A 25,489-nucleotide genomic window follows, 5' to 3' on the forward strand; every position below is an offset into this window, starting at 1 on the left:
CATTTTTTCTGACAGAATGGTTCTGGTGAGCACTGCCCTATTTGGTATGGCCCGAGTTGAATTGTCTGCCTCCTATTACTCATGGATTGGAGGCAAGCAGCATATACAAGCAATCCTGTCATTCATTCATTCAATAGTATTTATTGAGTGCTTACTATGTGCAGAGCACTGTACTAAGCGCTTGGAATCTACAATTCGGCAACAGATAGAGACAATTCCTGCCCATCAATGGGCTTCTGTCCATCTCCTGACTTTCCCATCATTGTAGACAGGACCACCATTGTCCCTGTCTTACAAGCCCGTAACTCTGGCATTACCTCTCCCAAGTTCTATACTTTTTTTTTTACAGTTCCACTATTTAATTAGTTCTAGAGAACACTGAACAAGGGAACAAAAGAGTCCTGACCTAGAAACAAAATCACATATTCAATCCGTTGCCCAATCCTCTTGGTTCTAACTGCAACATCACTAAACTAGGAGTCACTGTTCTAAGCACTAGGGAAGATACAAATTAATCAGTGCCTGTCCCCCATGGGACTCCCGATCTTTTCAGGAGTTGGGCCAGGGTGGGACTCCGGTTGCTGACTCCAGATGGGACATCAGCATGGGGACAGTCTCTCCAGTGGGAAGGCCGGGCCCACCTCGGGTCTAGGAGTCAGAGGACCTGGGTTCTAATCCTGATTCTGCCACTTGCCTGCTGTGACCCAGGGTAAATTTGGGATTCAGTACCTGTTGTTCCTCCTATTTCACCTCTGAATTCCATGAGGGACAAGTACTGTGTCTGACCTGATTAATTTGTATCTATTCCAGCATTTAGAATGCTGCTTGGCACATAGTAAGTGCTTAAATTATCATTATTATCATTATTAATATTATTATTTGAACTCACCCACCTTCAAAGCCCTTCTGAATAATAATAATAATGATGGTATTTGTTAAGCACTTACTGTGTGCCAAGAACTGTTCTATGCGCTGGGGGAGATACACGGTAATCAGGTTGTCCCACGTGGGGCTCACAGTCTTAATCCCCTTTTAACAGATGAGGTAATTGGGGCACAGAGAAGTCAAGTGACTTGCCCAAAGTCACACAGTCAGTGACGGAGACGGAATTAGAACCCACGACCTATGACTACCAAGCCCGTGCTCTTTCCATTAAGCCACACTGCTTCTCACACCCCCATAAAATCTGCCCTGAAAGTACCTCTCTCAAGTTATATTTCAATGATTACCTCAGCACTTCATGCCAACTAAATTACACACTCGACTTGCATTCTCCCTTTTAACTTGTGAATGTTTTCGATTTTATATTTAAGCACTTATCACTCAATCAATTGAAGGCATTTACTGAGTGCTTACTATGTGCAGCTCACTGTACTAAGAACTTGGGAGAGTACAATACGACAGAATAGTAGACAAGTTCCCTGGCCATAACAAGCTTACACTTACTTTTCTGCAGATCCATTTTCCTTTCTTTTCCTTTATCAGTACATTGTTTTGCATCCCTGCTGGTCTGTAAGCTCCTTGAGGGCAGAAATTTTGTTTTCTAACTCTCCCAAGATTTTTAGTACAGTCTCCTGTACACAATAAGCACTTATTCTTGAGTGCCCTGACATTTGCCAAGGCTTACTTAGATATAGACAGCTACTCAAAGTAACTTTTTACCCCATTCTACCATCATAGAAACTTCAGGCTTTCCTTATTTGACTGAATACAGTGAAAGTGTTTTTTTTTGTTTTGTTTTGTTTTTAAAAGGCTGATATTTGAAAAGAAATGAAAGTTCTCTCCTTTAAACTGTTATAAGTTTCTCAACTTCAGCTAATAAAGAAACAACATACTCCTGGGTCACAGTTCATGCCCAATTTACTTAAAGAACGTCTTTACTATATTTTAATTGTGCTGAAGCTCACTGCTTTTGTGTGTTCTTAGTAATCTGGCCCATTTTCCACATTTTATGGCGGTTCCCCTTTTTAGGCACAGCTAATGAAAGTCATGCTAAATCACTTTGAAAATATGAAATCGGGCAAGTTCTAAATAGCAGTGGTACAGATGGGGAAAATGGCACAAAACAGCTTAATTTATCCCTTAACGAAAATGACTGTGTCAATAGCATCATCAGAAGGAAAATATAGCACTGAGAATGATGTCGGAGGGTATCACGGTGCATGCTCAAATACCTACCTGCCCCAAACCCTATAATAACAATGATCAAAATAGTACAAAATCTCATCAGGTCTCCAAATAGCATCTGTAACAAAGGAAAAAAAAAAAGGTTCAGGAAAAAAGCACCGGCCCAGGGAATTGAATTCTTCTAGACCTAATAGAGACTATAGGTTACATCACGCTGACCTCCTTGACCTGCTGGGCGTGGGAATATGAAGCTTATTTGCCAGCTGAATCAAGTCACCACTGTGGAAAGTTTACCTAGAGGGGCCCTAAAGGAGTCTTGCAATGCGGATTGATTGGAGCAATATCCAGCCTGCAAGAGTAGAGTCGGGAAAGTTTCCCCACACATCCCCAAGGACTCCAGTTTCTTCCTCTTCCCATCTCTGAGACCCAGCAGCCTCAATGCTCCTCAATGATTTAAATCTTCCCCAGTCAATCAATCTGTGGTTCTTACTGAGCACTTTCTGTGGGCAGAGCACTGTTTTAATTTCTGTTTTCACTAGGTTATATCCCCCTAACTAGCACTTCAACCATTCTGTGCCAGTTATGCACTTTTACACTCACAACCACCCATGACATTTCTATACAAACTGACTCTCACCTGTCAATTGAATCAGTCATATTTATTAATTGATTGAAGTAGAGCACTGTACCAAATGCTTTTGTGCCCTACTATTTAAGAACACACATAAATATTTCCTTTTATTTCTCCCCCTCATTTCACAGGCTATTTGCCTTCCCTAGTGCCTCATCCACACACTTAGTACCGCTCCCAAAGCACTTAGGTACTTCCCCCCCAACCCTGCCCCCAATTACACACATCTACTCAGTTGTTTCGGCTTCTTTCACCTGTAGTTCATTTTAATTTCTGTTTTCCCAACTAGAGTGCAAGCTTCTTGAGGGCAGGGATTGGTTATCTCTGGGAATGGGAAATGAGGAAAAGTGGGGCTTAGTCTGGGAAAGCTCTTGTGTACTTTGTCAATCAGACATCACACTGAATTTGGGGGTTTCACTAGTCTACCTGGATTTTTAATAGGGAAAAATCCCAACCAGATCTTTCTTTTTATGACATCTGTTAAGTGCTTACTATATGTCAGGCACTGTGCTAAGCACTGAGGTACATACAAGATAATTGAGTTGGACAGAGTCCCTGTCCCACATAGGGCTCACAGTCTTAATCCCCATTTTACAGAAGAGGTAATTGAGCCACAGAGAAGTTAAGCGACTTGCCCAAGGACACACAGAAGACAAGTGACAGAGGTGAGATTAGAACCCAGGTCCTCTGTCTTCCAGGCCCATGCTCTTTCCATTCGGCCATGCTGCTTCTCCCTTGAGATCATTGCTCAAACCCCCTTCTATCTTGAACTTAGAAAACCTACCCATTATTGCATTTGAATCTCTAGGAGAAGCGGCATGGCCTATTGGAAAGAACAGGGCCTGAGAGTCAGAGAAACTGGATTCAAATCCTGGCTCTGCTACTTTCCTGCTTTGTACTTTGTGTAAGTCACTTCGCTTCTCTGTGCCTTGTTTTCCTCATCTGTAAAATGGGGATTCAATCCTTGTCTCCCTCCTACTTAGACTGTGAGCCCTGTGTGGGACGGGGACTGTGTCTGTCCTGATTAATTTGATTAACCTAATTAACCCAGCAATTAGAACAGTGCTTGACACACAGTAAGCACTTATCAAATATAATAATAATACCCTTTAAGCACTTAATAGTCACCATACCCTCAGCTTCACAGCACTTGTATCCATTATTTATTTTAAAGTCTGTCTCCCCCTCTAGACGGTAAACTCTTGTAGCCAGGGAACATGTCTACCAACTCCATTATATTGTACTCCCCCAAGGTTTCAGTACAGTGCTCTGCACACTCAATAAATACCATAGATTGATCGATTATTTCGGTCAGCTGGGTATCTTCATCAATTCCATTATCTTATTTTTCTTCTTCATTTTAGAATTCTACTCCACCTATGCCTAAAGACAAAGCTGTACTGAGGAAGTGATCTATCGATTACTGACCTTTTGAATCATGATACACAAAGGCCCCAGGAGCTTGAATCCACGAGCGAAATAGATGATATTGCACCAAGCATTTACAAGGGCCAAGGACATCACCACTGTTTCCCCTTCACTGGCTAAAATTCTTAATATCATGATGATGACAATGAGGCAGGCATAAACCATCCTAAGGCATAAAACATCATTATTTCTTGTTACATATTAGTGAACATCACATTTCAAGCATGGCAAACAGAGGCAGCAATTTCAGGTTATGGCAAAACAAATCACCAAACCCCCATGCAGCTTCCCAGCTCAAAATCGGGAATCGAAAGGAGCAGCTCTTTTTGAGCAGAAACTTCACAACGATAGCAAGGCAAAGAGGCAAAAATCAAACGTAACATCAGGTGCTGCAAACAACACCTAAGACAAGCAAAGGACAGTCTCTGGGGCATAGTAGCAGTATCAGTGTGAGAAGCAGCGTGGCGCAGTGGAAAGAGCACGGGCTTTGGAGTCAGAACTCATGAGTTCAAATCCCAGCTCTGCCACTTGTCAGCTGTGTGACTGTGGGCAAGTCACTTAACTTCTCTGTGCCTCAGTTCCCTCATCTGTAAAAATGGGGATTAAGACTGTGAGCCCCACGTGGGACAACCTGATTCCCCTGTGTTTACCCCAGCGCTTAGAACAGTGCTCTGCACAGAGTAAGCGCTTAACAAATACCAACATTATTATTATTAGCATTTATTAAGTAATCACTTGGGGTGGTACACTATTAGGTGTTGAGGAAGTACAGAAGAATAAAGTGACATGTTCCCTGCTCACAAGGATCCTACACTCTTAGGGTTTGTGCAGAATATGGTCAGGACTGGGTATCCTTCTTTGCAGTGTGGACTAGTGAAAAGAGCATTAATGACCTGGATGAGAGTTCACCTCCTCCAGAAAGCCTTCCCAGATTGAGCCCTCCTTTTCCTTCTGCTCCTTCTCCCCTTCCCATGACCCTACTCCCTCCTTCTGCTCTTCCCCCTTCTCCTCCCCAAAGCACTTGTTCATATTTGTAGGTATTATTAATTGCTCTATTTATTTTGTTAGTGATGTGTATATATCTGTGATTCTATTTATTTTGTTGATATTGATGCCAGATTGCTTGTTTCGTTTTGTTTTCTGTTTCCCCCATTTAGACTGTGAGCCCATTGTTGGGCAGGGATTGCCTATTGACAAATTGTACATTCTAAGCGCTTAGTACAGTGCTCTGCACATAGTAAGTGTTCAATAAATACGATTGAGTGAATGAATGAATGTCAGAGGACCAGGGTTCTAATCCTGATTTCACCCCGCACCTGCTGAGTGACCTTGGACCATTCGCTTCACTTCTCTGTGCCTTAGTTCCCTCAACTGCAAAATGGGGAGTCAATTCCTGTTTTCCCTCCTACTTAGACTGTGAGATCTGATTATCATGTATCTACCCCAGAGCATGATACAGTGCTTGGCACATAATAAGTGCTTAACAAATACCTCTGTTATTATTATTATGTGTAATAATAATAATAATAGTGTTGGTATTTGTTAAGCGCTTACTATGTGCAGAGCACTGTTCTAAGCACTGGGGTAGATTCAGACCAATCAGGTTGTCCCACATGAGGCTCACAGTCTTAATCCCCGTTTTACAGATGAGGGAACACACAGCTGACAAGTGGCAGAGCGGGGATTCGAACCCATGACCTCTGACTCCCAAGCCTGGGCTTTTTCCACTGAGCCACGCTGCTTCTCCCTATACGTACACCCATAGGTAATTTTCACTATCACTGTCTTCTTCAAGTACAGAGTTTATAAATGTCTTAACTTCTTGCAAGCTCCTCTGGTTTATAAGACAGGGGTTTTGTCTACTAATTCTGTTGACTCTCCCAAACACTCAGTACAGGTGTAGTGGATCGAGCCCGGGCCTGGGAGTCAGAAGGTCATGGGTTCTAATCTTAGCTCTGCCACCTGTCTGCTGTGTGACCTTGGGCAAGTCACTTCACTTCTCTGGGCCTCAGTTATCTCATCTGTAAAATGAAGATTAAGACTGTGAGTCCCATGTGGGGCAAGTGTGTGTCCAACCCAATTTTCTTGTATCCATCCCAGTGCTTAGTACAGTGCTTGGCACATAGAAAGCACTTAAATGCCGTAATTACTTTATTATTATTATTATTACAGGGTCCTGGACAAAGTAAGCACATAATATTATGTACTTTGTATATAAAGATAATAATAATGGTGGTATTTGTTAAACGCTTACTATGTGCCAAGCACTGTTCTAAGTGCTAGGGTAGATACAAGGTAATGAGGTTGTCCCACGTGGGGTTCACAGTCTTAATCCCCATTTTACAGATGAGGTAACTGAGGCACAGAGAAGTTAAGTGACTTGCCCAAAGTCACACAGTTGACAAGTGGCGGAGCCACAGGGATTAGAACCCATGACCTCTGACTCCCAAGCCTGGGCTCTTTCCACTGAGCCCCGCATTTACATGCCATTCCAAGGTATTAAAGGCTCATTTCTCCCTCTGTATGTCTTAAGCCTCTCCCAATAAGAAGGCTAGGAAAAAATCAGAGGAAAATGTCCTACCCCTCTGCTCCCAATTGATCTCTCAAATAAATCACATCAAATTATGTATAGATTACAAATGACTGTACGATTATATAAATCAACCCTCTTTGTACAATAATATTGGATGTACTTTCTTTTCTTATCTATGCTTGCTTTAAGGAGTTAAGACAGTGATCGATGTTTAATAGAATAACTGCCACAGGATAGCATACACACAAGTAAAGGAATGACACTGTAATTGTGAACCTGCATTTTTTCTCACATTGCCTTTTCTTCAGTTATAACTTAGGGACACGTTCCATTAGCTTTGGTTTTCTATTATTCATTCATTCATTCATTCAATAGCATTTATTGAGTGCTTACTATGTGCAGAGCACTGTACTAAGTGCTTGGAATGTACAATTCAGCAACAGATAGAGACAATCCCTGCCCAACAACGGGCTCACAGTCTAAATGGGGGAGACAGACGGTAAAGCAAAACAGAACAAAACAAAACAACATTATCAAGATAAATAGAATCAAGGAGAATCAAGGAGATACACACCTCATTAACAAAACTAATAGGGTAATAATATATACAAATAAGCACAGTGTTGAGGGGAAGGGAAGGGAGGAGGAGCAGAGGGAAAGGGGGGCTCAGTCTGGGAAGGCCTCCTGGAGGAGGTGAGCTCTCAGTAGGGCTTTGAAGAGAGTTAGTTTGGCAATAAGTATGGTGTTTGTTAAGCGCTTACTATGTGCCAAGAACTGGGGTAGATCAAGGTAATCAGGTTGTCCCCCATGAGGCTCACAGTCTTAACCCCCGTTTTACAGATGAGGTCACTGAGGCACAGACAAGTGAAGTGACTCACCCAAAGTCACACAGCTAATAAGTGGCAGAGTCAGGGTTAGAACCCATGACCTCTGACTCCCAAGCCCAAGCTCTTTCCACTAAGCCACATTGCTGGCCTTAATATTATGGCCTTATTATGCATTATCTATCAAATCATATCTCAGTGAATGTTTTGTCTGAGCTCCCTCAATCTGAATCTCACTTGGGTCCCAATCAGAAGAAAATATATTCTGTTCTTTGAAAGCACCTTGTACTGTAATAATAATAATTATAATGATGATGATGGTATTTGTTAAGCTCTTACTATTCATTCAATCATATTTACTGAGCACTTACTGTGCACAGAGCACTGTACTAAGCACTTGGAATTTACAATTCAGCAACAGATAGAGACAATCCCTGCCCAACAACAGGCTCACAGTCTAAAACGGGGAGACAGACAACAAAACAAAACAAGTGGTCAGGCATCAATACCATCAAGATAAATAGATCATAGATATGTACACATCATTAATAAAATAGAGAAATAATATATACAAATGTGCACAAGTGCTGTGGGGAGGGGAAGGGGGAAGAGCAGAGGGAGGGAGTAGGGGGAGGGCATTCCAGGTCAGCGGGAGGACATAGGCCAGGGGTCAGTGGCGGGCCAGAGGGGAATGAGGCACCGTGAGCAGGTGGGCGGCAGAGGAGCAGAGTGTACGGGGTGGGCTGGAGAAAGAGAGAAGGGTGGTGAGGTAGGAGGGAGCAAGCGGGTGGAGAGCTTTGAAGCCGTGAGGAGTTTTTGTTTCATAAGAAGGTCGAAAGGCAACCACCACTGGAGGATTTTGAGGAGGGGAGTGACAGGCCCAGAGCGTTTCTGTGGGAAGATGAGCCGGCCAGCAGAATGTAGAATAGACTGGAGCGGGTAGAGACAGGAGGAGTGGAGATCAGACAGAAGGCTGACACAATAATCCAGTAGGAATATTATGAGCAATATGAGGAGCAAGACACTGAGTCACAGCCATGAGCGGGGCCGGAAAACCTTCAGACCATTATGCTTGGGCACGGGCCTAGATGTCAGAAGGTCATGGGTTCTAATCCCGGTTCCACCACTTGTCTGCTGAGTGGCTTTGGTCAAGCCACTTCAGAGGGCTGTCCTCCTACTCTGGGCACCTGCCTACTTCCCTGCTTCTGGGAAACCCAACTCCATCCAGGTTTTGGGAATTCTAGTACAAGGGAGCCCAGGAGGTCTCATGGTGCCAGTTCATATGGGTTCCCCTTGCAGTCACAGATTCCCCACCATGACTGCTGATGAGACACTGAGCTATTCTGGGATTTTATGCAATCACAATAATAAGTAAATGGATGGAAATGGGGCAGCTGCAGTTTTGAATCACCCTCATCATAATTTTGGTTCTTCCTTCAGTTTTCCCTTTCTGTCAATAACTTCTATTTGTCTGGCCCATTAAGTTGTTAGGCTCCTGAGTGTAGGGAGTGTGAGCTTGCTTACCCTTCAGTAAGTGCTCTTTTAATTCCACTCTTTGCTGTTCTATTGCACTCTTCCAAGCCCTTAGAATAGTGCTCCACACATGGTAAGCGCTCAGCAGCATGGCTTGGTGGATGGAGCATGGGCCTCAGAGTCAGAAGGAGCTGGGTTCGAATACCAGCTCTGCCACTTGTCTGCTGTGTGACTTTGGGCAAATCACTTAATCATTCCTTGGGTTTCTCTTCAGATTTTAAACAACTTCAGTTCCCTTAACGACTCTTAAGACCTATTTTCCAGCCCTCTTGTTGGAAATAATTGGAGAGCTGAGGGGCATGAGCCAGAAAAATCGACCACCACTGTAGAATGCGAGTCACTAAAGGAGTCCCAAGTTATAACCACATTGCAGCCTGAACACATAATCAGCATGGGCTAGTGACCAGGGCCCGGGCTTGGGAGTCAGAGGATGTGGGTTTCAATCCCAGTTCCGCCACTTGTCTGCTGTGTGACCTTGGGCAAGCCACTTAGCTTCTCTGTGCCTCAATTACCTCATCTGTAAAATGGGGATTAAGAGTGTGAGCCCCATGTGGGACAACCTGACTACCTTGTATCTCTCCCAGCACTTAGAACAGTGCTTAGCACTTAGAAAGCGCTTAAAGACCATAATTATTCATTATTATTATAATTTAACTTCTCTGTGCCTCAGTTACCTCATCTGTAAAATGGGGATTAAGACTGTGAACCCTATGAGGGATAGGGACTCTCTCCAACCTGATTAATTTGTATCTACCACAGTGCTTAGAGCAGTGCCAACACTTAAAACAGTGCTCAGTACTTAGAACAGTGTTTGGCACGTAGTAAGCACTTAAATAACATCATCACATAGTAAGCCCTTAACAAACATAATTATTATAAATACCATTAATGGTGAGTGATTGATTTATTGATCATCACTATTTATTGAGCCAGCATGGCCTAGTGGGAAAAGCATAGGCCTGGTAGTCAGAGGACTTGGGTTCTAATTCTGGCTCTGCCAATTGCTAGCTGTGTGACCATGGCCAAGTCATTTAACTTCTCTGTGCCTCAAATTCCCCAAATGTTAAATGGGGATTAAATGCCTGTTCCCCCTCCTACTTAGACTGTGAGGCTAATGAGATACAGAGGCATAATAATAATGATAACAATAATGAGTAAGAGTGCTATTGTGTACCTTATGAGGTCCCTTTCAGGGTCACACCTGGAGAGTTTCCAGTCCTCTACCAGTCTTGACTAAGGGAGGGAGAGTCAAACAGAGGCCTGTCCCTTCCATTTCTAGCTTGGGCAGTGGCCAGTGAATGGAAGCCAATCTGCTACAAGTCAAAACTCACCTGTGTTGAGCAGCAGCAGAATGGGAGGGCAGAGACTCAAGTTTACTGCATGGAAGAAGGCAATGGCAAACCACTTCCAGATTTTTCCCAAGAAAATTCTATGGATACACTACCAGAACGATTGCGGATGGAGGTGGGGCGTTCCGGTAGAGATGTGTCCATGGTGCTGCTATGGATCAGAGATGACTCAACAGCATATGGCAAGACAAGACCTTCTGAGGACAGAGATTTTTTTTTTTGTATTTGTTAAGCACTTACTTTATGTACTAGCACTTGTTGCCCCTATAGTCTTTGTATAAATAGAATTTCACTTAAGAATTGCACATGGACAGAAATGTCAAAAAATGCAGTAAACATTTCATAGGCTAGAATATGCTGCCTAGAGAAATTTTTAAAATTGGTGTTTGTGGCTCTAATAGTATGCTGAAAGGTCTGATTTTATTCCACTAAACCTCAAAAATGCAATACCGATCAAGTTTATTGCATAGTCCATCCACTAATTACAGTTTGAAGCACATAAACAATGCTGTCTTTTAATCAGGCATTCAACTTTACTTGATAAATGTATTGTCACTGCTAAATGCAGAGACCCAGAAGATAGATTGTTGTAAAATTATTGATTGAAAACCTTACTGCCGAGTGGTTCTGTAGAGTCAACTTAAAAGAAATAGTCGCGCAAAGGTTATTTCAAACAGAAACTTACATGCTAATGTAAAATGGACCTCCAGCTGTTGCAGTTCCAAAAAAAACCTTATGCCCTGCTTGAAACAGCTGTGGGATCTAATTAAGAAAATCAATAAAATAGAAACATGAAAGAGTTGTAAATATAGCCATGCAGTCACAGAATAATGTCACTAAAATGCATTTCCTGTAAGAGTAAACAAGGGAGCTTGATATTTATTCCTGCAGGTTCCCTCATTTCCTCTAGCTGTAAATACACATTTTTATGCTTGTCTTCCCCACTAGAACACCCCATTAGAACACTCTGGGCTTCAAGGCTCTCCATCCCCTTGCCCCCTCCTACCTCACCTCCCTTCCCTCTTTCTTCTGCCCACCCCGTACGCTCTGCTCCTCTGCCACTCACCTCCTCACGGTCTCCCGTTCGCACCTGTCCCGCCATCGACCCTTGGCCCACCTCCTCCCGCTGTCCCGGAATGCCCTCCCCTCCTCACCTCCGCCAAACTAACTCTCTCCCCCTCTTCAAAGCCCTACTGAGAGCTCACCTCCTCCAGGAGGCCTTCCCAGACTGAGCCCCCCTTTTCCTCTGCTCCTCCTCCCCCCCTCCCCGCTCCTTCCCCTTCCCCTCCCCTCAGCACTGTGCTCATTTGTATATATTATTACCCTATTTATTTTGTTAATGAGGTATCCATCCCCTTGATTCTATTTATCTCGATGATGATGTTTTGTTTTTTTCTGTTTTGCTTTGCCATTTGTCTCCCCCGTTTAGACTGTGAGCCTGTAATTGGGCAGGGATCATCTCTATCTGTTACCGAATTGTACATTCCAAGTGCTTAGTACAGTGCTCTGCACATAGTAAGCGCTCAATAAATGCTATCGAATGAATGAATAGAACATAAACTCCCCGCAGGCAGGGAATATGTCTCTTTTTTGTGCCGTACTTTCCCAAGTACTTATTACCGTGCATTACAGTGGTCACTCAATCATTAGCGCTATTCATTCATTCATTCCTGCAATCGTATTTATTGAGCCCTTACTGTATGCAGAGCACTGAACTTAGCACTTAGTGGAGTACAATACAACAATAAACAGACACATTCCCTGCTGACAATGAGCTTACAGTCTAGAGGGGGAGATAGACATTAATAAAGATAAATAAAATGACAGATATGCTCATAAGTGCTGTGGGGCTGAGAGTGGGGATGTATAAAGGGGGCAAGTCGGGCAATGCAGAAGGGAGAAGATGAAAGGAAGTCTTAGTCTCAGCATGGTGCTAAAGGCTTAGTATAGTGCTAAGTGCTTACTACAGTGCTCTGCACACAGTAAGTGCTCAATAAATACTATTGAATGATTAGTCAGGGAAGGCCTCTTGGAGGAGATGTGCCTTTGATAAGGCTTTGAAGGTGGGGAGAGTAATTCTATTGGCAACGTTTTAAAGGAAGATAATTATTGCAACATAAAATTCCAGGGATAATTACAAATGATATTCCAGTGACCTTACTTCAATAAGAAGAATTAAGAATGCTCCAAGTACTATCGTTATTTCACCAGCCATTCTGACAAAATCATCAGACATAGAATATGCTTCCTACAATGGAAAAAATATTATCCTGTTACACATAATAATAATAATTATAATGGCATTTGTCAAGCACTTACTATGTGTCAAGCATTGTTCTAAGTGATGGGGGAGATACAAGGTTATCAGGTTGCCCAAGGTGGGGCTCATGGTATTAATCCCCATTTTATAGTTGAGGTAACTGAGGCACAGAGAAGTGAAGTGACTTGCCCAAAGTCACACAGCTGACAAGTGGCAGAGCCAGGATTAGAATCCACAACTTCTGACTTCCAAGCCCATGCTCTTTCCACTAAGCCACACTGATTCTCATAGAAGTATTATATATATACATATATATTAATCCAAATAGTTGTATCAAATATTATGAAATTGCCTCCTCAGGAGCCCACTCCAGCTCTCTCTCGTATTATTCAAGAGTCTCAATCCCCACCTAGCTTGCACCACCCCAAGCAGGAAGGCAGCAGCAGCCACACTCTTCTTCACAATAGATCAAACATGTGGCTTTGGAAGATCTTACGTGTAAAAGAGAAAAGAAAAAAGGACTCACGTTTATCTTTTTCATGACCTTGAGAGTTGCATTTTCACCATTCTTGATAACTGGGTTAATGGGCCGATAAATACAACACGCTGTAAAAATGAGCGTGTATGCGACCGAGAGAACCGTCCAAAGGAGGAAGTACTTGTGGCCAAACTTTGTCCACTTGTGGTGCAGGAGTTCCTTTAATGGAGTCACTTCCAAAAGATGGCGTGCCTGTGGGCACGGAGAGAGGGAATGAAGGGGGTTGGAAGGGAGGCAGTGAAAACCAATTTCACTAATTGTATTGCAGGAATAAGGATGATCAAGTATCAATTTAATCTGTAATTCTTCCCATGGGGGCACTATGATCTAATATGCAAAAGATAAAAGAGGCAGTTAACTTTTTATTTGTAATTTCTTCAGGAGTGATTTTAAACTGCTTCTTCCAAACTGCCAGGTGTTACACATTGATGGTAAGTCTAAAGAAAACTGAAGTGATGTATTAGATTCACTGGGATAGAAATAAGACAATTAATCGACAATATTTATCGAGTGCTTACTATGTACAGAGCACTGTACTAAGTGCTTGGGAAAGTATGAACACACTCCCAAGACACACCGGACAAAGTCTCTGACCCACAAGGGGCTCATGAGTTAAGGGTGACGGAGAACAGGTATTTTAATCCCCATTTTAGAGATGAGGAAACTGACGCACAGAGCAGTTAATGACTTACCCAGAGTTGCATATTAGTCAAGAGCAGAGCTTGGATAAGTTCACCAACTCTCTAATTCTCAGGTCTGTGCTCTTTCCACTAGGCCATTCTGTTCAAATTACTTTCTGATGCCCCTTACCCTCACCCACTTAGTTTTCCTATCTGCTTCTAATGGGAAAAGAGGGGCAAATTGCAGTAACTAAAGAGTGGCAGATGAGAAATGAATCGGAGTTGTCCCGTGTCTCCTCCAGGGGCCGGGGCAGCGGCAGGCCTGGTTTCCAGGAGCCATCCCATAGGCATAGCACATCATTTAAATGTGAGGCTAGACCCGCTTCCATCTGGGCTCAGAAATAATTGGGCCTAAACTAGGCCAGGACCGATTCAGACCAGATCGAATAGGGCCAGGCCCCAGAATCTGGCCCATGTGGAGATCTAACCTCTCTGTTACAATGTATAAGTGGACCTTTGGTTTGGAACCTGGGGGTCTTGATCTTACACTGAGGAGGGGATCATCCCCCGTATCTTCCCTCACCTACTCTCCACTTCCTGCTCTGGCTCCTCCTACTCCAACCCCTCATTCCAGTCTTCTTCCCTCAAGTCTCTTCCATCCAGTCTTTTGCCAGTAGTACTGCTGCTGCTCCTTTGGGGCAGGGAATGTTTCCATTTACTATTGTATTGTACTCTCCCAAGCTCTCAGTTCAGGCTCTGCACACAGTAAGCACTCAATAAACAAATGAATAATTGCAGACTGCTGCTGCTGGGATCTGAATCTAGAGATCCCAGGAAATGCAAGGATCCTGTCTCCAGAGCTCCAGTTTCCACTGAAACTTGAAACAAGGCTGACTCCACCTCCACAGGGGTCTCCATGAGGGCTTATAAATCAGTAACCCAGGAAGCCACCGGGGAAATATTCTACTTCCTAGTGGAAAACCTAACCCTGGAGTTTGGCAAAAAAGGGACAAACATTCTCCAAGGAGAAAGCTCTGGAAATAGGTCAAGTGCAGTGCTCTGACTCCTGAGGATGCTTGTTAACTGAATTTATTTCCTGTTGCTTCACTTATTGAGCCACACAGCCTCCTCCCTTCAACAAAAAGGAAGATCTTTATCTCCCACTTTCCCAGACTTCTCTAACCTAAACTTTAATACCATGAGCCACAAAAGTGCTGTAATTACCTCACTGGAGAAAATGTTTCAATGACTAATGGCCTACTCTGACAAAGATGCCCTAATTTTAGTAGAAGATAAATGTGGCCTTTTCTAACTTGGCTTCTTTTTTTCCTCTCTAGTTTTATCAGCATTGCAGAGACTCTAACCTAAGCTCATAAGACTTATGTGTCACCTACTTTTCACTCAGCTCACAGTGTTAGTGAAGATGAAAGAATGACACAGGTACGAAGCATCGCCATAATCATTTGTTCTTCAAATAGGTCTTTGATTTTCAAATAACTGGTCGACTAAAATGATCCACTATCGATGCCGAGAAGGGAACATGGTGCACTTTAGTACCATTAATTTACCTTCAAACTATTTTTGAAAATGGGGAAGCACAAAAAAATAGCCATAGTGAATGAAAAACTAAGTATAACTCATTTTCCAAGGCAAGACCTAAATACGAAAGACTGACCATTATGTCCTCCCTACATTTGAGTCTGTAGTGACTGTAGATAACTCTAACTTCTTATAGCTCTCCAAATTAACACCTCGTGAGGATCAAAAATAGTCCTAAAAATTGCAAAATCAGAGCAACTCTGCATTTTTAACTGGGGAAATGATTATGGCTTTTGTTCCCAAAGAACAGACAAAAAATGATTCCATTGCTTGGAAAGTAGAAATAACAGTTTTTCACTCCATAACGTTCCCTACAGCTTGTAATCAACTTGGTTTAAGTAGATTTGGGTTGAGTCACTTTTCGTGCTAAACTAACTTTGACTGCAAAAGCCTTTGGATTTTTCATCGCCCTATTGAAATACAGTTAAAAATATGAACGCTGCAATGGACAAAAAATGGTGTTTGCTAGGGAAAAATCATCCCGTTCTGGGCATACCATCCAGCATTTTATTTCCTCTTCCAAAAGGGGCAAGAGATTAGCAAGGAAGAGCAGCTGAAATGAAACAGCACCATGTGGTAGAATAGGCATTCATTCATTCATTCATATTTATTTGAGGTGTCACCTCTACTGTCAATTTCCTCATATTTTCCTTCTCTATAAACAAGTCCACTTCCAACTCCTTATCTTCCCACCCAAACCCTGCCCTCCCCATGACTTTCCCATCACTATAGACAGCACCACCATCCTTCCTGTCTCACAAGCCGTAACCTTAGCATTATATTTCACTTCTCTCTCTCATTCAACCCACATATTCGATCCATCACTAAATTCTATCCGTTCCACCATCACAACATTGCTAAAATCTGCCCTTTCCTTTCCATCCAAAATGTCACCATGTTAATACAATCACTTATCCTATCCCACCTTGATTTCCATATCAGGTTCCTTGCTGACCTCCCGGTCTCCTGTCTCTCCCCACCCCAGTCCATACTTCACTCTGCTGCCCAGATCATTTTTCCACAGAAACATTTAGGACGTATTTCCCCACTCCTCATGAAACTCTAGTGGTTGCCCTTCCATCTCCACCACAAACAAAAACTCCTTACCATCAGTTTTTAAAACACTCAATCAACCCACCCTCTACCTCACCTCACTATTTTCCTACTACGACCCAGCCCACGCACTTCGCTCCTCTAATGCTAACCTTCTCACTGTACCTGGATCTCCTCTATCTTGCCACCAACCCTTCATCCATGCCCTGCTTCTGGCCTGGAAGGCCCTCCCTCCTCAAATCTGACAATTACTCTCTCCTGCTACAAAGCTTTATTGAAGGCACATCTATTCCAAGAGGACTTCCATGACTAAACCCTCCTTTTTCCTCTTCTCCCACTCCCTTCTTCATTGACTTGCTCCCTTTATTCATCCCCACTGCAAGCCCCACAGCATGCATGTACATATCTGTAATTTATTTGTTTATATTAACGTCTGCCTCCCCTTCTAGTTTTCAAGCTCATTGTGGGCAGGGAATGTATCTGTTTATTGTTACCTTGTACAGTGCTCTGCACACAGTAAAGTGCTTAATAAATATAATTGATTGAATGAATAAAAAATACCTATGTAACTAATGCTATTTGATTTTTTAAATTTTTTTCCCACTTCTGCATTACTTCTTTATGATGCATTGTTTTACATGGTTTGAGAGGTTTTATTCCGTGTATGAATTTTGTGAAGTATATTAAAGTTATTCAATAAATGCTAAATTGGAATGAATTAAATGCTCAGCTACAAAATCCAGACCTATCTATAAAATTTCATTCTCTTTGCCAAACTACCAATTTTGATTCCTTTGAATAAATCGACCTGTCCAATCACCTTCTGCCAAATGCTGGCAGTTCATATATATAAGGCCTATTACTTGGATTTCCAGGAGGATTTCTATGAATCATAGATGATGAATGCTCCTTGTTTACAGACTGAATTTTGGATTTATGCAGACTCTTGAACTGGATTCATATTGTGATATTTTTTCAATGTCCTGAGAAACTCAGCTTTCCATTTGCAAAATATAAAGGATAATTTGGCTATAATAACCAACCTGATTAGAGATGGCAATTCAATTAGGAGGTGAAAGAGAAATAAGGGCATATTCGTGGAGTTTTCAACTAATATAACGGAAAATACATTCCTGAACTTGAATCGCTCATGATAAGAATTTCTCTATGACTTGCTAGTCAACCCCTGTGAAAACCAAGATAAGATTCAATTTTCCTAAATCAATAATGGCCCGACTTCCTCGCTTATTAAAAACTCTTGCTGAATGGATGACAACTACGGTGCTGTGCATAAATAATTATTAGCAAAGACAAGACTGGAGAAGCATCATGGCTTAGTGGATAGGGCATGGGCCTGAGAGTCAGCAGGATCTGGGTTCTAATTCCAGCTTCCCTATGTGTCTGTTGTGTGACCTTGGGTAAGTCGCTTAACTTCTCTGGACCTCAGTTACCTCATATATAAAGTGGGCATAAACACTGTGAACGCTGTGTGGGACAGGGATTGGGTCCAACCTGATTAGCTTGTATCTACCCCAGTGCTTAGTACAGTGCCTAAGACATAGTAAGTGCTTTACAAATACCATAAGAAAAAAAGACTACCAGGATTTTCAGCCTACAGCAGAGATAGAATTAGGATGGTGAGGTTGAAGAAGATGATGGTGATGGAGTCTCCCATCAAGAAGGATGGATGAGCGGTGGCCCTGAGATTTCAAGATCAGGAAGTTGAGCAAAGGGTTTACCAGATAGCCCTGGGGCTCGCTCACCATTCATGGGGTGAGGAGTGCAATGGGTAGAGATGCAGTGAACTGCAAAGTTCATGCAAAGATTTTTAACCTACAGAACCCATTTATGGACCAAGTGACTGCAGTGTAGTGCTGAAGTAACTCCAAAGCCCAACAGGTGGTTGATGGTCTTGGTAGCTGCTACAGTCTTTAGCACCCTTATTGACCACCTAGTTTTCAGAATTTCCCTCGGGCCTGTCCACCTCACGGACTGCCCTACGGGTCAATGGTCAGAGCAGTGTTCTGAACAGAGTAAGTGCTCAATAAATACCACTGAATGAAGTTCACTACTAGTGACGTAGCCTCATCAAGCCTTCTACTGTTTGCAGAGCTGGGTCCACTTTCCACTGGGTCTAAGGCAGGATTGGATTTAGATATCTGGCTGCCACGAAGCTGGAAAAACCTCTCCTGTTCCCCTCTATTCCTTGAGACAGCATGGCATTATTTGGTGTGCGTTACACCATGATATAATCTGGATATGTGCCCAATCCATCAGTCGATGGTATTCATTAAGCCCTTACTCTGTGCAGAGCACAGTACTAAATGTTTCAGAGAGTACAATAAAGTAAGTAGACATGGTCCCTGCCCTCAAACATCAGGGAATACAGTCACTAAATTCAATTTACCAGTAGGGAGAAGCAACATAGTTTTAAGATTTAGACAAAATTGCTTGTTTAGTGCAGGTAGTGTGCATACCTAAATGTTTAGAGGATGAAGACTCAAGTTCTTTCATTCATTCATTCATTCAATCATATTTATTGAGTGCATACTGTGTGCAGAGCATTGTACTAGCACTTAGGAGAGTACGATATAACAATTAACAGACACATTTCCTGCCCACAATGAGCTTAGAAGTCTAGACAGGAGGAGACAGACATTAATATAAATAAATAAATTACAGATAAGTACGTAAGTGCTGTGGGGCTGGGAGGGGGCATGAATGAAGGCAGCAAGTTAGGGCGACACAGAAGGGAGTGAAAGAAGAGGAAGAAGGGCTTAGTCAGGGAAGGCTTCTTGGAGGAGATGTGCCTTTATATTGTACTCTCCCAGTTGCTCTGCATACAGGAAGTGCTCAATAAATTGGATTGATTCCTTCTAGTTGAGAACTAGACCGAGCTAGAAGGAAAATCCTGAGACATACAGCTGCTTCTAGGCTTTCCCCTTTTGCAAAACTATCACTCCCAACAAATCAATTAGAGAAGCAGCGTGGCTCAGTGAAAAGAGCACGGGCTTTGGAGTCAGGGCTCATGAGTTCGAATCCCAGCTCTGCCACTTGTCAGCTGTGTGACTGTGGGCAAGTCACTTAACTTCTCTGTGCCTCAGTTCCCTCATCTGTAAAATGGGGATTAAGACTGTGAGCCCCACGTGGGACAACCTGATTCCCCTATGTCTACCCCAGCGCTTAGAACAGTGCTCGGCACATAGTAAGCGCTTAACAAATACCAACATTCAAATCAATAAGGTGTATATCTTGATGTACTAGGGGTTCCAAACCCTTGAAGCTATAGTATTTCATGTTTAAGAAATATGACTGAATGAATGAATTGAAACTATAATATTTCTTGGGGCCTGAAGGCCTGAATCCCCTGCCCTTTACCCCACAGCCATTGACTCTTTTCCTTCCAAATCTCTGTTCACATAAGTAATGCTTCTGACTTAAACAGAGTTCACTTTGACTCTGGAGGGGGAGGGAAGAACACTGGGGGCTTTTTCATTTTCATGTATTCATTCAATTGCATTTATTGAGCGCTTACTGTGTGTAAAGCACATTTTCAACTTCTGCCACTCCACTGACATGCACACTAAGGGCGCTGCCTTAGTCTTAGAGTCTGATGCATGCCCTTTCACTAGAGAAAGGTAAAACTTGGCAAATACTCACTGCTTTATTTTTACTGGTGCAGATAATATCCATTACAGACTTTTGATCCTCCCAAGTGTCTATCCCTGTTAAGTCGTACAAAGATGATATCACAGGTCCAAAGGTCCAGAAGGTGAGCCTTTTTTTCCCTATAAAGTACTTGAACATCTGTAGTAGAAAAGCAGTTCAGATCCGCTGCATTAGAATGATCACATTTACAACAGATAAATACCTCATTTCTTCATCGTGGCCCATTGATTCTAGTACACAAATTCCATCAACCACTTAAAATAACTTCCTCAGCGATCCTTCCTCAAATACGTGTCTAAAAGGGCACCCAAGATATAAATTATCAGAAGTTAGCAAGAGTCATAATCAACCTGACTCTTGCTATTTCTCCAGAGTCAAAGCAAACTGGAGGGTTAAGCAAAAATCTAATCAGTTTGCACAGTGTAGAGAGAATCTAAATAGATTCATTCAACTATATTTATTGAGAGTTTACAGTGTGCAGAGCACTGTAGTAAGCACTTGGAAAGTACAATAAAGCAAATAAAGCGAGGCAATCCCTGTGCACAACGGGCTCACAGTCTAGAAGTGGGGAGACAGCAATACAAGAAAACAGGCATCAGTATTAATAATTATAATTATAGATATATAAGTATATACATAGATACTGTGGGGTGGGGAGATGGGGAAGAGCAAAGGGAGCAAGTCAGTTTGATTCAGAAAGGAATAGGAGCTGAGAAAAGAGGTGCTTAGTCTGGGAAGGTCTCCTGGAGGAGGTGCACTTCAGTAGGGCTTTGAAGGGTAGGGGACAGTGACTGTCTGGAGGATTTGAGGAGGGAGGGTGTTCCAGGCCAGAGGTAGGACGTGGGCCAGGGGTCAATGGCAAGACAGGTGAGATTGAGGCACAGTGAGAAGGTTAGCAGCAGAGGAGCAGAGTGTGGGGGCTGGACTGTAGAAGGAGAGAAGCGAGGTGAGGTAGGAGGGTGCAAGGTGATGGAGAGCTCTGAAGCCAATACTGAGGAGCTTTTGTTTGATATGGAGGTGGCTAGGCAACCACTGGAGATTTTTGAGGAGGGGAGTGACATGCCCTGAACATTTCTGTAGAAAGATAATCCAGGCAGCGGACTGAAGTATGGACCCAAGTGGGGAGAGGCAGGGGGTTGGGAGGTCAGAAAGGAGTCTGCTGCAGTAATCTAGGTGGAATAGGATGAGTGATTGAACTAACAGGGTAGCGGTTTGGATGGAGAGGAAAGGGCGGATCTTGGCGATGTTGTGATGGTGAGACCAGAATCTGGTGATGGATTGGATATATGGGAGATGGGTCTCTAGAGTCTCTACTGCTTAAAGTGGTACAATTAACAATTCTATAATCTAAGCAGAAGGGAGTGTGGGGAGGGGGAAATAAGGACTCTGTTAGGAAAGGCCAGTTGGGGGAAATGTGATTTTAGGACTGATGTGAAGGTGGGAGAGTGGTGAACTGTCAGATGTAAAGAGAGAAGGAGATTGAGGGCAGAGGAAGAATATGAGCAAGATATGGGTTGGGTTGTAGAAAGAAATCAACGAGGTAAGGTAGGAAGGAAATAGCTGGTTGAATGTCTTATGGCTGAAGAAAAGTATTTTTTGTTTGATGGTTGGGTAACCTTTGGACGTTTCTGTGGAGTGGGGAGAGAGGGACTGAATGTTTTCCAAAAAAAATGATCTGGGCAGCAGAGTGAAGTATGAACTGGAGAAGGGAGAGACAGAGGAAGGGAAGTGAGGGAAGAGGGTTATCCAAAGCTGGAAATAATAAGTGCTTGAATCAGTATGGTAGCAATTTGGATGGAGAGGAAAGGGCAAATCCCTGAGATGCTGTGAAGGTAGAACTGACAGGATTTTGTCAGAATACTGACTTGGGCTCCTGAATTGTGCATTCACTGTGGCAATGCACAATTGGGAAGCAGTGTGGCTTATGGAAAGGCCATTGGACTGGCAGTCAGAGGACCTGAGTTCTAATCCTGACACTGCCATTTGTCCACTATGTGACCTTGGGCAAGTCACTTCACGTCTCTGTGCCTCAGTTGCCTCATCTATAAAATGGGGATTAAGACTGTGAGCCCCATGTGGGACAGGGAGTGTATCTAACTCGATTTGTCTGTATCCACCCAAGTGCTTAATATAATGCCTGATGCACAGTAAGCACTTGACAAATACCATAAAAAATGTACCACATAATCTTCTAATTGATCTTCTTGTTAACATTCTTCCAGCGAACTTCCTACCATGGAGTAAATTTATGTCCTGGGAGAATTGGGCTTGGTATTAAATTACCCAGAGGTAAGCACTCCTCTGACACCCCTCAGATAGCAAAGAGGAATTTATTTAAAGAGCTAGACTAGCTTTGGTTCAACAAAGATTATGATGATGATGATGATTTTCCATTTAAAGCAGCATTGATAAAGCTATAAAATATACCACTCTTCTCAATAGAAATGTTTCCACTGGAATCAGTATTAGGCAGCTCCCTGAAAGCTCACAAGGAGAAGAGCTTCTCAGAGTGGTATGAAAATGAAATTACATTTCAGAAATATGTCTCCCTGGGAGATATCGGATTGGCAGCACAGAAATCCGAACCATTAATTTTTATTAACATGAGTGATAGCAGCCTCTTTAAATCTCTTACAAAACACTTTGTAAACCTCTACAAGAATTCTCTTTGCTCATCCTCTGGGCTCCTTTGTCTCTCAAACCCGTGGTTCCAACTTGTAAAAGACTAAGTCAAATTATGCCCAGTCCAGTGGTTTCAGTGTGTGATTAAAGAACCCCATCATTAGAATATCACTAATAGTCCAAAGTCATTTTACATAGCTTGGAAATGGAAGTGTCACCTTGGATTTTATTAGAAAGCCAAACTTTGCTTTTAATACATTTCTCATTTCTATTTTCCATGACTATGTGAGCCTTTGGAAACACTGAGTTGAAGGAAGTCAATTCTCTTTAGGTACACTGCCAATCACCTATTTTCCAAGAAGGCATAGTTTATATTGGGGAAAAACAGAGTAAGGAAGAAAACATCACTTTCTAAGACTTTAGAGTTTTTGCTCAAAATATGAGACTACAGATTTCTTAAATGAAGAAATTCACAGGAGAAACAAACACATCCTTCTTACCTTTGGATTTCCTTCATGAGCAGCTAATTTTAGTGGAGTAAATCCCTCCTTGTTTTCAATGCTTTCCAAATAAGGGACTTTTTCTTTGGAAATGAGGGAGATTAGGAAATCATATATTTTACAGGCCATCATTTTATTGGGGTGCAGGACTAACATGTGGAAAACAGTATTTCCTGAAAAATAAAAAAATTAAAACAGGACTATGTTGCAATGCTCTTCACTGGAATAGCATGGAGCTACAAAGAGTAGCGTGGTCTCTTGGAAAGAGCATGGGCCTGGGAGTCAGAGAACCTGGGTTCTAATCCCACCTCTTCCAGTTACCTGCTGTGTGACCTTTGGCAGCTCACTTAACTTCAATATGCCCCAGTTTCTTTATATGTAAAATGGGGGTTCAGTGTCTGTTCTTAGGCTGCAAGCCTCATGAGGGACAGGGACTATGTCCAACCTGATTAACTTGTATCTAGGTGAGAACTTAAAACAGTGTTTAACACATAATAAGTGCTTAACAAATATAATGATGATGATGATGATAACACTAATAATAATGATAATCATAATAACACCAGTTGACAAATCCGTTCCAAATGGCATGTACCAATTCATGGAACTTCAGTCTGGTTTAAAAGAGGTAATTCACTGACATACTCCTCTCCTGGTTCTCCTCCTATCACTCTGGCTATTCATTCCCAGTCTCTTTAGGAGTCTCTTCCTCTGTCTCCCTATCCGCAACTGCGGGAATCCCTCCAAGCTCAGTTCTGAATCCTCTTCATTCTCCACTCCCTTGGAGAAGTCATTTGTTCCCATGGCTTGAATTACCATCTCTGTGCAGATTTCCAAACCTACATCCCCAACCCGGACCTCTCTCCTTCTCTGCGGTCTCGTATTTCCTTCTGCTTTGGAGATATCTCTCCTTGGATGTCCTACCAAATCTCAACTTAACATGTCCAAAACAGAACTCTTTATCTTCCCACCTAACCCTGCTCTCCCTCTGACTTTCCCATCACTTTAGACAGCTTCACCACCCTCCCTGTCTCACAAGCCTGGAACTTCGGCATTATTCTTGACTCATCTCTCTCATACAATGCAGATATTCAGTCTGTCACCAAATTCTGTCAGTTGAACATTCACAACATTACTAAATCCACCTTTTCCTCTCCATCCAAACTGCTAGGGGGTTCATCCAAGCACTCATCCCTTCATGCCTTGAATACTGCAATAGCCTCTTGCTTATTCCCTCCTTTCTCCCCCAGTCCAGTCCATACTTCATTCTGCTGTACTGATCATTTTTCTACCAAATCTTTCAGTCCATGTTTGCCCACTCCTCCAGTGCTTGCCCATCCAACTCCGCATTAAACAGAAACTCCTTGTTGTTATCTTGTGTTGTGGAGTCATGTTCAACCTGTAGCGATGCCATAGACACTTCTCTCCCAGAATGCTCCACTTGCATATGCAATCATTCTGGTAGTGTAATAATAATAATAATAATAATAATAATAATAATAATGGTATTTGTTAAATGCTTACTTATGTGCCAAGGGCTGTTCTAAGCAATGGGGTAGATACAAGGTAATCAGGTTGTCCCACGTGGGGGTCATAGTCTTAATCCCCATTTTACAGATGAGGTAACTGAGGCACAGAGAAGTGAAGTGGCTTGCCCAAGGTCACACAGCAGATGAGTGGTAGAGCCGGAATTAAAACCCATGTCCTCTGACTCCCAAGCCCGGCTCTTTCCACAAAGCCACGCAGCTTCTCTGTGTATCCATAAAGTTTTCTTGGTAAAAATACGGAAGTGGTTCCGCGCAGTAAACGAGTCTCCATCCTTGACTCTCTCCCATGACACTGCTGCCAAGCACGGGTGAGTTTTGACTTGTAACAGACTGCCTTCCACTCTCTAACTACTGGCCAAGCTAGGAATGGAATGGGTAGGCCTCTGCTTGACTGTCCCTCCTGTAGTCGTGACTGGTAGAGTACTGGAAACTCTCCAGGTGTGATCCTGAGGGGGGAGAAACTCCTTACCATAGGCTTTAAAGCACTCAATCACCTTGCCCCCTTGATCTTACCTCCATGATTTCTTACTATAACCCATCCCACATACTTTGTTCCTCTAATGCCGACCTATTCACTGTACCTCGATCTCATCCATCTTGCTGTTGACCTCTCTCCCGCATCCTGCTTATGGCCTGGAATGTTTTCCCTCTTCGTG

The 25,489-nt window shown here is 42.7% G+C and overlaps 1 long non-coding RNA gene and 2 other non-coding genes across 3 annotated transcripts; 1 reads left to right on the forward strand and 2 right to left on the reverse strand.

The window, feature by feature from the left end:
- Positions 1–2,123: 2,123 nt before the first annotated feature.
- On the reverse strand, positions 2,124–11,198 carry LOC120638621. The gene is made up of 3 exons (XR_005660373.1): positions 11,111–11,198; positions 4,187–4,352; positions 2,124–2,245 (listed from the first exon to the last, which is right to left on the reverse strand). It is a non-coding gene; the product is annotated as an uncharacterized LOC120638621 (long non-coding RNA).
- On the forward strand, positions 10,260–10,397 carry LOC114816505. The gene has a single exon (XR_003764288.1). It is a non-coding gene; the product is annotated as a small nucleolar RNA SNORA7 (small nucleolar RNA).
- A 13,953-nt stretch (positions 11,199–25,151) lies between the features above and the next one.
- LOC114817159 lies at positions 25,152–25,289 on the reverse strand. Its single transcript, XR_003765006.1, has one exon. It is a non-coding gene; the product is annotated as a small nucleolar RNA SNORA7 (small nucleolar RNA).
- Positions 25,290–25,489: the final 200 nt, after the last annotated feature.

This window comes from Ornithorhynchus anatinus, chromosome 1 (assembly GCF_004115215.2).
Source record: "Ornithorhynchus anatinus isolate Pmale09 chromosome 1, mOrnAna1.pri.v4, whole genome shotgun sequence".
NCBI classification, from domain to species: domain Eukaryota; kingdom Metazoa; phylum Chordata; class Mammalia; order Monotremata; family Ornithorhynchidae; genus Ornithorhynchus; species Ornithorhynchus anatinus.